Below are 11,622 nucleotides of genomic sequence, written 5' to 3'. Positions count from 1 at the left end.
ATGATTTTTGTTTTGACCTTTGACCACCAAAATCTAATCAGGTCATCCTTGAGTCCAAGTGGACGTTTGTGCCAAATCTGAAGAAATTCCCTTAATGCCATTCTAGGATATCACATGACCACCAGCATATAGTGGCTAATGTTAGCTAGCATAAACTATGACTTTAATCTATATTTAAACAATAGCATAACAAATAAAATGAGCTTTCATGTCATAGTTTAACTTTACTGTTTTGGTTTACTCTCACCGCACTTGTACAATACTGTAGCTGTTCCTTTTCAGCAGCAGGCAGCTGTTTTCATTTGAATAAAGCTTTATAACCCCACTGTACACTACTTGCTCAGCAATAATTAGCAGCCAGCCACACAGTGGAGCATTTAGATGCTAAAGAGCCAGATCTTTCCCTTAGGAGTTGGTAGAGAACCGAGCTAATAGAGAGTGAATATTGGACATTCATCAGGTGGCCAGAAACAAATGGCCAAATGAATGCTTATGTTGGATGTTTAATCAGCAACTGTTTGCTAACAAGTTCATCATATCAACCTAAAGCTAGAGTGTAGAACTTGTAAACGCCTGTTACATTCAAGCCCTTGCCAAACGACTTCACACAATGCTGATTCAGCTGATAACCACCAGGGAAAGCTCTCACCCCTGATTTCCACCAACTGTGGCTCAGGAACGGCGGCGGAGTTAATAGGTTTCCATTAAAGTCAATGTGTGTATTTTCACTGAGTGCAGAACGGCTGTGTTCCAACTCCGTCCCAGCTCCGGCGATCCGCAGCCCTCCGGAGCAGATACGCAGAGCTTCTAATTTTTGCCATATGGCGGAGAGCTCCGCAGCAATTCAGCACAGGGCAGATTGTGCAGAACAGGACATCGACAACAGAAACCAAATAAAACATCTGGTTAATTTTCAAAATAAAATACACTGTTCACGGCGTTCATATTTCCCCTTACTACACCTTGAAAATGTCATAATGGGTGGAGACAGGCCTGACGTTAACAGGTCAGAGGTTTTGTGGTTCTGATAAAGAAACTACATCCTGTTACAGAGCTCAACAGTCCCGCCCACAGCGGGTTCTGGAAGTTAGAATACAATGCAATTTCTCCATTGACAATTGGAGTATAAGCCATTAAATCGTAACTGTCAATGGTAGACTTAAAACCAACTACCACACGACTAAGCGATTGTATAAGTTCATATAGATGCCGAAAGTTCATGGGGCATGAACCTTGTTTTGAGATAAATGTCTTAATAATGTCTGATAAAAGTACTTCATTACCCACAATCCTGAACAAACCCACAATCCCACAGTAATGCTTCTGATTGGTGGAACTCATGCTGGTGAGGGAGCTGTTGGTACTCAATCTGTGCGCATATATGCAAGATGAGAATCCTATTGTCCAAGAATTTAAGACACTGCACGAATTACCATCTGTTCCCACGCTTTTGCCATTAGCCTCCACTGGGAAGCTAATAGTTTAACTAACAGCTAATTCGGCAAACCACTAGCGGACAGCTTGATTCAGTCTAAAATAATGTTAACTCAAACTAAACACTGGGAAAAGAAGGTTATAGCTGACAAAACAGCTGTTATATATTTTAACGGTTATTTTCAGGTTTTATTTTGAGGGTCTTTTAACGTTATATAACATGCTGTCTCTGCTAGCAGTTAGCCAAATTAGCTGTTAGCTAAACAAACGTTAGCTTCCTTTTTTCAGTGGTTCGTGGTGGTTTATGGGATGAGTAGTTCCTTTGTTCGATAATGAAAATATGTACAAGCAATGATGTGTTAATGCACCCAAGATGTCTATCCCAATACCTTCACAGGCAGGAAGGGGGGAGAGCCCACAGCGACTGGGCATTATAAATCCAACTGCTATTCTTAAGCATGTCAACAGTGTTTGTGTAATTACTCTGATTGCCAGAGGAGGGAGACAAAAGCTATGCACTCCAGCTTTAAATTATGATATTGTGTCTATGTTCACAACTTGTTTTTTGCTGCCCCAAATGACCCCAAAAAATCCCTTCTTACTGGTGAGAAAACTGCTTTTTTGCTGCTTAAAACTAGCTTGTCTGTGTCTGCTTGGAGTCCTCCACTTCATATAACCTTTTAGTGGCCAATGTGCTACCATGGTAGTCAAAACTGGTTTGTCAATCTGTCTCTCTGTCCCTTGTAAACAATTGCCTAGAGGGCTCGACAGTAGGCTAACGGTTGCCCGGTTGCCCTTGGCAACCAGATTGAGTCAATTGGCAACCATTTTGTGTTCTCTGGTTGCCCCCTTTGGCAACCACCTGTTCATTATTCAGGCTTTTTAAATATATAAAAAAAATAAAAACGTTCAAAACTAGAAAATCTTATTTTAAAAGAAGTAAATATTTTATTTGTTTGTCTCCATAAAGTTTAAACACTACCTTTGTGCGCACACGCACACAATACATTACAGCTGTTGTGCGACCGCTTTCCACACACGCGTTTGCCGGGAAAAGATACAGTATAGTACAGATTTCTGTGCCTCATTACGGTGCAACCTAAATGTCTGCGTTGCTCTCTGATGCTCCGTAACAGACATTAGATGGAACAGAACCTTCGCGGCAGATTACGCTAGTAGTTAGTTAGTAGCTAGTGAGTTTCGTGATCTGGGAAATGACATTGCAAGCCATTATCTTATTGTTTCTTTATTAAAATGTGTGGTATAGATAGCTGAGAAATTAATTGCTCCAAATATAGGCAGTTTAACCAAAAGCTGATGCCTGGTTGGCAAGCAGGCAACCACTTTAAAAAGTAAGCGTTGAGCTGTGCAATATTTGGCTTAGTTTTGAGAGACGTAGTTAAAGACGATAATACCCGTCCTGGTTGATGTGACTGTCATTACAAACAGCAATGATGTGTTAATGCACCCCAGATGTCTATTTAGTCATGTGAAGAAAAGCAGCAAGATGCTGGGCAGCAACACCTGTTGAAAATGTCCTGGCAGTGCTGATGAACGTGAGGCAAAATGTTTACTGTATTTGACTATACAGCAGGAGAGGTAATAAGGTGTACAGCAATCTGACGTTAAAGTGGAACACGTCTTCAATGTGATGATTCATTCACTATAACTCATAACACTATACCTCATCCCTTCTAACCAATGCAGCAACCTGTCGTTATCATACAACTGGCTGATTACTGTGTATGTTACCCAAGGTTGTCTAAAGACTGTGTGTGAAAGACAGGTATTTGTGTCATGCAAGGCGGGTAGCAACAATGTGGTACACGACTGGTTTGTTTGTGTGAGTACAACTTATTCATGAAAGATATTGTTTGTGTAGGTTTAGACATTTTTTTCAAGAAAGACCACTAAAAGACAAGACTGAAACTGATCTTTTCTTAGAAATAGGACAATACAGGAACATCTACTCTGTAGGAATTTAGCACAAAAACAAAAATAGATAAATAAATGATAAACTACATGTGCAAAAAATGATGGAACATCAGGAGGAGGCATAGACTGTGCTTGAGACAGCTAAGGCATTGATATTACAAAAGTAGGTGAGTCTATATTCTGAAGATGATCGCTGAATTTTTTAGACTTAGCATACAACTATGCATGTGTAACTCTTGAAAACCTTACGTTGTTAGACAAGAGAACAGGTAATAAGCTGTTATTTCTCTGCCTCAGCATGTAGCCTACAGATGTAGAGATGGCAGTTCAGCACTAGAGAACATATACAGGACAGGAAGTGTAATTATCTGCTTCTACTGTTCCTCTTCAAAGAGACGGGGCAAGATGCCAGCCAGCCTGACTGGCAAAGAGGGAAAAAGAGAGAAAAAAAGAGCTAGCTAGATGGAGAGATAGCGATGAAGACTGAATTCAAAAAGATGGAAGCAAAGCACCGAAGAGGAGTGGGGAAAGTGGAGAGCGAATCACACACCTCACATCTCATCGAGCAGGAGAAAAGTCAAACTTAGTAGAAATCAGAAGGGCAATTTTTCACATTCACCCTGCTTTTCTTTGCCTGACAGCTCCTCAGAGGTACATAGTTGGACATAGATTTTCTGGGAGAGCAGGAGAGAACAAGGGAGAAGAAAAATTAAGAGAATGTGTGAGAGATAGTGATGGGAGGGGGGAGGAAAGGGAGGCAAATGACAGAGAGTGATGGATCGAGATAGCTCAGAGACAGAGAGGGATTGTCATCATCAACGTGAACAATGACGCTCTGATAGAGGAGGCCGGTTGCTGGATTTTCGACCCAGCGGAGGAAGGAGCAAGGCGGGGGCAGTCGTTCGCCTGCCCACCTGCCAGGGCCTCAGTCATGCTTTTAGCATCTGCCAAACTGAAGGACGCTTGGTGCCATGTGCTTTTCACAGAAGCAGCCTGACGTTTGTCAGTCACAGTGAGGGCTTCTGTTCTGTTAGGCCACATCCAAACAGGGTTTAATATCCTCCCCACACACACACACACACACACACACACACACACACACACAATGTAAACAATCCCAGTGTGTGTGAGTAGTGAGCGAGACCCTGGCTCTAAAAGCTCCGCATCCACTGCAGCTGTGGGCCGGCCAACAGCTGACGCCGCGGCTGTGGATCTCTGCTCTGTTTCTGCTTCCCTCCCCACCAACCCTGCCTCCTCTTCTTCTATGTTTCCATGAAACAGACCTGTAATTTTCACAGCTGTGTCTCTGGCATTGTGCCAGGGTGATTCAGGAAAAGAAAGACTGGGAGAGAAAGGGGCTGGCTAATGGCTTTTAGAGGATTGCAGACTCCTGCACAGTTTTGCTAATCCTGAGACACTCAAGATTCAAGACAGAGAAATATTCTGAACTAGACTAAGATTCAACTGTGAAACTCATTAGCATTATATAACGTTGAATACAATTTTATACAATTTTCTGTACATTATATGGTAGCCACAAAGTGCAATGCAGCTTTACAACTTGGTATTATTGTCACAGTTTTCCCCATCATATCTATTGGTTAGGATAACATTGTACAATTGCAAAGTAACTGCTAAAATCTGGGAACACTTCGCTACAACAAAGTCAAACTATCAGACAGCTGGTAATTAGGTCAACAGTTTAGTAAGATTATCTAAACCTGTTATTTGGAGATCAAACCTGAAATTAGCGTAATAATCCCAAATTGCAGGAAATATTTTTAGCACGCACAACTAAGTGAGTACAGTGGGTCAAAGTTGAACCCGGAAGGCAGTCTGTAAACTCTGATGCATGTTTTCAACGGAAAGCTCGGGTCATCAGCTTTCTCTTCCAATTAAGATTGACTAATCTGCGTGGTTGTATTGTCTGACCGTTAGTTTTCTGTCTCTGTTGGACTTCTTTTAAACAATGTTGCTATTCCCAGATTTCACACAAAGCCAGATTACCAACAGGGAACATCTGTCCTGCGGTTTCAGAATTCTTCAGGGTTAGGGGTTAAAATCCCAGGGTTAAACATGGTTTGGGCCAATTTTAATGAACTTTTGTATAGAAAGGTGTATTATTAAAACACAATAAATGACGTGATAATGGCCCTGAAGTGAGTCCCGCTTCATTAACTTGATCATAAAAGGTCTTCACTATGTGTGAATCTACTTTTACAACATTTAAGGGCGTAGCTTGGGTCTCAGAAGTGAGGGGAACACTATTAATAAATACGTACATTTAAGGAGAACATTAACTGTAAATAAAAACACATAGATTAAACGGTGAAGAGCTTTTTTATCCCTGGGACATGCCTGTTGGTCTCCTTGATAGGCTGCTTAAACCACCTGTAAATAGCCTAATGCCTAATGTTATTCTTTTTTAGTGCTTGTATGTTGCACATTCCTACATGAATGTGGCTTTATTAGGGTCCCAGAAGGTAATTTTTTTTTTGGGCCCCCAAGCAGGTTAATCTGGCTATGATCTCAGCAAACAGCTTTGTGAGTGCAATGTTATTAAAATATTATTAAAACCAATAGATATTAAAACCAACAGGAATTATGGCAATGTTTAGCAAAGTAAGACCCAAGATGTAATACACCGGAATTAGCCTTTAAAAATGGATTAAGAAAGATACCTGACCAATTAGGCACAATCTACAACTACATATTTTCATCATATAAGTTATTTTTACAAAGGTTAATATCATTAGCTTGGATATTTGAGATTCAGTGGAGTGTCAGTGCCAATGATCTACTGCCCAGCAGCCACATGGCCATGCAAATCTTACCCAAATGATGTGATAAACTAGAACTGACTTAGTCTACTGAAAACCCTATACGGCCCATATAAAATACAGAAATGTTATGTTATGAACTTTTATGTTTGAAATGTCAGCTGTAGAACTAGTGGATAAAATGAATCTCGGTTGCTAAAGGTTGCATGTAGGGCAATTTGATTAATTAGCTTAAGGATAAATACTATAGGGTGAATAGTGTAAAAAGAAATGAATAGATATCAACATCAAATTTCTCCAGGTGATTATTTACATTGATTAAGACAATTCATTTTTGTAGGGTTAAGGTCTTATGTCTTTGGCATTCTATTATTAAATGCGCTTACATTTGCATACATTTCCAGAAGAGACATCTGAACACTGGGTAAAGCCAGGTTCAGCACTCTTGTTTCCTTTGTTGACATATTAGAGTCAAAGATTTTTACAATGAGAAAAAAAATATTTTTAACTAATAATTAGCTAATTATACTAATTACACTAATTGTCCAACATGCAACTCTTACCAAATATAAATGACATTTCAATGATAAAGGTTCAGAGGAAACAACATTTCTGGGTCCAAGAACTTTCCTATAGACTAACTTGCAACTGTAGCTGCTTGAAAACGGAGGAAGTAAAGTATCAGTAACTGACAGCAATAAGTTAAAAAGTTATGCCATTCAGTGCAAGGTAGCGTGAACTGAACTGAATAGCATCCAAAAAGAATCAGGCCCAATGAGCTGAGTTCCTGTGAGATAATATTTAACAACAGCGTGACCATGACAATTGTTTTGGAAAAAAGGGATGTGTCAGTGTACTTTTCCAATGCAAATTCATGAACAATCAGGGCATTCATATTGGGTATTGGTTTCACTTCCTAAAATAGATTTGTATGCATTAGATTTGCAAGATGAACCACACAATAATAGGAATATAATAAGAATATGCTTTTTAATCTTCTGACCACATGTGGCCTGTATCTGAGCAGGAAGTATTTGTCTCCTTTGGGACAGCAGGGAGGACAGTGTGTTTGGGTGACAGGAGGCATGTTCCGCTCAGCCTTCTTCTTCTTCTTCTTCGCCTCCTCCTCCTCCTCCTCCTCCTCTCTGTGGCCACAACAGGACACTTCTTCAGAAATAATGGGATTATGTTCTGGATTGATATCCAGCTTTATGGCTCAGGTGTGGGCACTGCACTTCTATCCAACATGCTGCTATGACAGGCCTGTCAAAGAAGGCTGCGGAAAACTGACTAGACACAGATCTACCACGACCTCCAGAACTGAAGCTCTATTGTTATGCTTGTCTGTGCACAAGAGGCTTTTCAAACACCATTGTAGTGAAGAACTCACTAGGCAACTTGTATGTCATGCATTATAACCCTGATGTCATGTCGGAACATGTACTTTTCAAAGGCCTTTTACAGCAGGAGGTGATCGGCTTTCCACATATCAGATGTTTTTTAATCCAAACAGGGCTGCAACTCACACAACCTTTGTCATTAATCCGCTAAATATTTCCTTGATCTGAACACGTAATCTAGAAAATGTCAGAAAGAAAGAAACATGTCCACAACAAGTTCCCAGAACCCAAGCTGAAGTCTTCAAAATGTTGTTTTATCAATCCAGTAGTGAAAGAAGTATTCAGATCCCTTACTTAAGTAAAAGTACCAGTACAGTGTGAAAATACTCCTGTACAAAGTAAAAGTACAGAATTATTGTTGAACCAGCTGGTTCTCCGTGCATCTTCCAGCAGCTGAATCAGGTGCTTCTCAGTTCCAGGGAAAGAGAAAATATTGCACCCGAGCACAATGATTGATTTACAGACTAACATTTTAACAGTACTGTGTCTCTTTAGAGTAAAAATGAACATAGACATAAGACAAACTCATACGTAGTATAGTCAACCTAGAACAGGTGTACAATTGCGATTAGATATCGGGAGAGGTAATAGAGCAGAGCTGACTGATTTTCTGAAATATATATAAACGCTGTTACGACACTGGAACATCATGAAACCTTCGTTCACTTTCTAGACTAAAGACTTTACAAAGGAAACAACAGCACTGTTGAAAATACAACCTACCACAAACACACTTCTGAAAGCTGATAGTAATCAGCCAAGCTGTTGAAATGAATTGGGGTTACTCCACAGCATCTATCTCTTTGGCCTATCAGAGGGCCCTAAATACAGATATGGAATTCCTGTTAAGAAAACAGAAGCTTTCACTAATTCCTCACGGACCACTTTCTCCTCCTGCGGGCAGGGTCAAAAACATTAGCCTTAAACATCGTAAGGTCCTCAAAAGGAATCCTTCTCTAGATGATATCGGCTCAGAGCTGCAATCTGATAGACAGACGGTCACCACAAAATGATCTAACAGTCTCCAGGTTGTCTAGTCAACACGTCAGACGCCAAACACTTCACACATCCACATTCTGGGTAAAAAAAAAAAAAAAGACACCAACAAGTCCTTCAAAAACTGAAGCAGCACACGTTGTCTACATGCTAAATTGACTTTCAAAAATAAATTACATTTGATCTATTCAGTACTTGTACTTTTTATACTTTTATCTTTGTAAATGTCAGATATATATGTCTTATTGCTCCTGGTGTACTTATAGAGTGTGGGGTGTGACATTTGGATCCATTATCCAGTTATCCAGTTATCCAAAAAGTAATTGCACACCTGTTTTAGGTCGACTATTTATGCGTTATGCCTTATGTCTGTTTGCACTATTAATGGTGTGCATCAATCAATGTGCTCCTGTCCTTTTTTCTCTCCCTGGAAGTATAGCTACAAGTATTTACTGCAAAAAGGTAAGTAAAATATTAAAACTGCTCATTATGCAAGCAGAATGTCCCATGACTTATAGCTTACATTATTATACATTCTATTATTGAATTAGCATTACTGAAGCATTAACATATAATGAGCATTTTCCTTTGTGTCTGGTTCATACAGAGCCCATTTAATCTACCATCCAGCCTACTTGTGGGTGGTTAAATGTCCTATATGTTAAATACATTTAGTGGACAATAAGTGGACAAGACGTCGTGGAGTAGTAGTATTCAGTAGCATAAATGGATATACTACAGTAAAGTACAAATAGATTAAAAGTTGCACTTGAGGGACGTTTTGAGTAAATGCACTTGCACTCCCAAAGCCAAAGATATTCAGTTTGTTATGATAGAAAAACAGCAAAAATCCACATTTGAGAAGCTGGAAGCAGTGGATTTTGGGTATTTATGACGATTCAGTTAACTAGCTAATTGATTAATCGGCTCATCATTCAGCTCTAAATCTAAAAGGAAAATGCCACCAGGTCATTTGAATGCCTCTAACATGTTTTCCAGGATTTTAGCAGGCTTAAAACATCTTCAACATTCACCAAACAACCGTAAATGCGATAGTAAACCCACAAACACAGACCCCGTAGCCGAGTCGAGCCTCAAACTTGACTCCAACCGAAGCTGCTCGAGTGACATTTTTCTGCGATCGCGGGCTTGAGGAGTCTCTACTCACCGTTTCGGCGATAAAAGACGACTGAAGTGAAGAGAGAAGTAACAGAGAACTTCAAAAGTTGCCTCTCGGGTTTCTAGATCACCACCAGAAAGGAAAGATCTGTTTATCTGCTGTGCTGACACATTACTCCAACCCGGAGCTCGATCTCGTCCTGTCCACTTTCAGTTTTGCCCGAGAAGCGATAAGAGTTGTAGTCTGTTGTGTTTTATCGCTTTGAAGAATAGAAAATAGAGAGATTTTAAGAAGGAAGATCACTTCCACAGGGCGAGAGTGATGCGTCAGGTGTACGCTTCCCGCAAGTGAAGGAGGAAAACAGAGTGGATCGGATCACATTGAGTTGATCGGCTGAAGCCTTCCCCCCCCCCCCCTCTCTTCACTCCAAACTGCACTGCTCCGTGCGCTACGCGTAAAAATCGGCAGTCGCAACACTTTAAACCACAATCCTGGTTTTAGAAGACGAAGTGATGAGTGCTAAGCATTCAGCAAGCTCCATGCAAACTACGGCTCACTTCAGCGTGTTTTTACATAACAGCATCATCCGCTTTTTTATGTTGACGCATCATGTAGCGAAAACATGGAGTTTCTTAAAGGGCCACTGACGCGCCGTCCACATGTCACCGTCCCTGGCAGCAGCCCCGCTGTGGCTGACAGATGGCTTTCACCTAGTTAATGTCTTTAAGCCCTGTTCTTTTGACACTTGTGTTAACCCTGGCAGCAGCGGTGAGTGGGGAGCTGGGCTCTGAATGAAGGATCTGTGGTGCTCTGCTCTGGCTCATGACCAAAACCTGCTCTGACATGTGAGTGCATGGTGCCTCCTGGAGCACTGATGCGGAGCAGTTTATTGTCTCTCATGTGACTTTCTGTTTTCGTTTCATATAATTTCATTTTATGTATGCTAGTGGAACTTGGAATTTTGACCTTATGGGCCAGTTTTGTGTGTGTGTGTGTGTGTGTGTGTGTGTGTGTGTGTGTGTGTGTGTGTGTGTGTGTGTTGGTTATTAAGATTACATTGTCGTCTCCTGATGCCCCTACATTGCCCTGCAGTTTACTACACCAAACTAAAATAAAGTACAATTAAAAAGGAAAAAAAAAGAATATATATGTCATACTGTAGACCACTGCAACATACCGTAAATAATCTGACTGGCCCATGACATGACTGAAACCCACACTAAACTCAGACAGGTGCTAATATAACAGGTCTGCATAGGTCTACATTAATTATGTCTGCAAACTACTGCAAGTTCCAAGTACCCTTCCCCTAGCTGCTTAGAGACTACAAATGGCTGCTGCTTATGCATGGGCATCCTGGTTTCACTTTCTAATAATTCACATCTGGAAAGGGGTTTATGAGTTAAAACTAATTGTTTTGTTAATGTTTATAAACAATGTAATAATGTTTTGTAAATCCGTTATGATCTATTGACATAGAAACAACTTTGGGGTTGCCAGGTTGTGGAAAATCCTTTTTTTCCCATGTTTATTTAACATTTGGTAATACATGTATGTTGATATTCCATTATTATGAGTTTCTCACTTTATAACAAGCCAACGAGTCTGCATTTACAAGTAGTAAAATGTTAAATTAGTTGTTAAAAAATGGATATTGATCCAAGGAAGTGGTCAAACAGTCCAACAACTCAAAGGGATTATTTTTTCAATTGAGCAAACAAAAAGTCATTCTTAATATTGGCTTATAACTGAGCTATAAAGCGTTAGCAAGTTATTAACCACTTATACATCATTGTAGTTCACATATACAAACCCTTCATGAAGAAGGTGAATAGCATCCAACAAATCAATGACTCACGTACATTAGCTCCAGACTTATGCTTATACTTATTGTAAAGAGGAAAACCTTTGCTTGACAATAAGGCCTTTAGTGTGTCTCCCCTGAAGGGAGGAGTCC

At 40.2% G+C, this 11,622-nt stretch overlaps 1 protein-coding gene across 1 annotated transcript in view; it reads right to left on the bottom strand.

Annotated features, from left to right (window-relative positions):
- bahd1 (bromo adjacent homology domain containing 1) overlaps positions 1-10,398 on the bottom strand; it is a 34,384-nt gene extending 23,986 nt beyond the window's left edge. The window contains exon 1 of the mRNA XM_032500583.1: positions 9,714-10,398. The gene's annotated coding sequence lies outside the window, so the exon portion shown is untranslated. The remainder of the gene's footprint in view (positions 1-9,713) is intronic.
- Positions 10,399-11,622: the final 1,224 nt, after the last annotated feature.

The sequence above is a fragment of the Etheostoma spectabile genome, chromosome 20 (assembly GCF_008692095.1).
Source record: "Etheostoma spectabile isolate EspeVRDwgs_2016 chromosome 20, UIUC_Espe_1.0, whole genome shotgun sequence".
NCBI lineage: Eukaryota > Metazoa > Chordata > Actinopteri > Perciformes > Percidae > Etheostoma > Etheostoma spectabile.
Note: the sequence above shows the minus strand (reverse complement) of the source record. Positions and strands in the feature narration are given on the sequence as shown.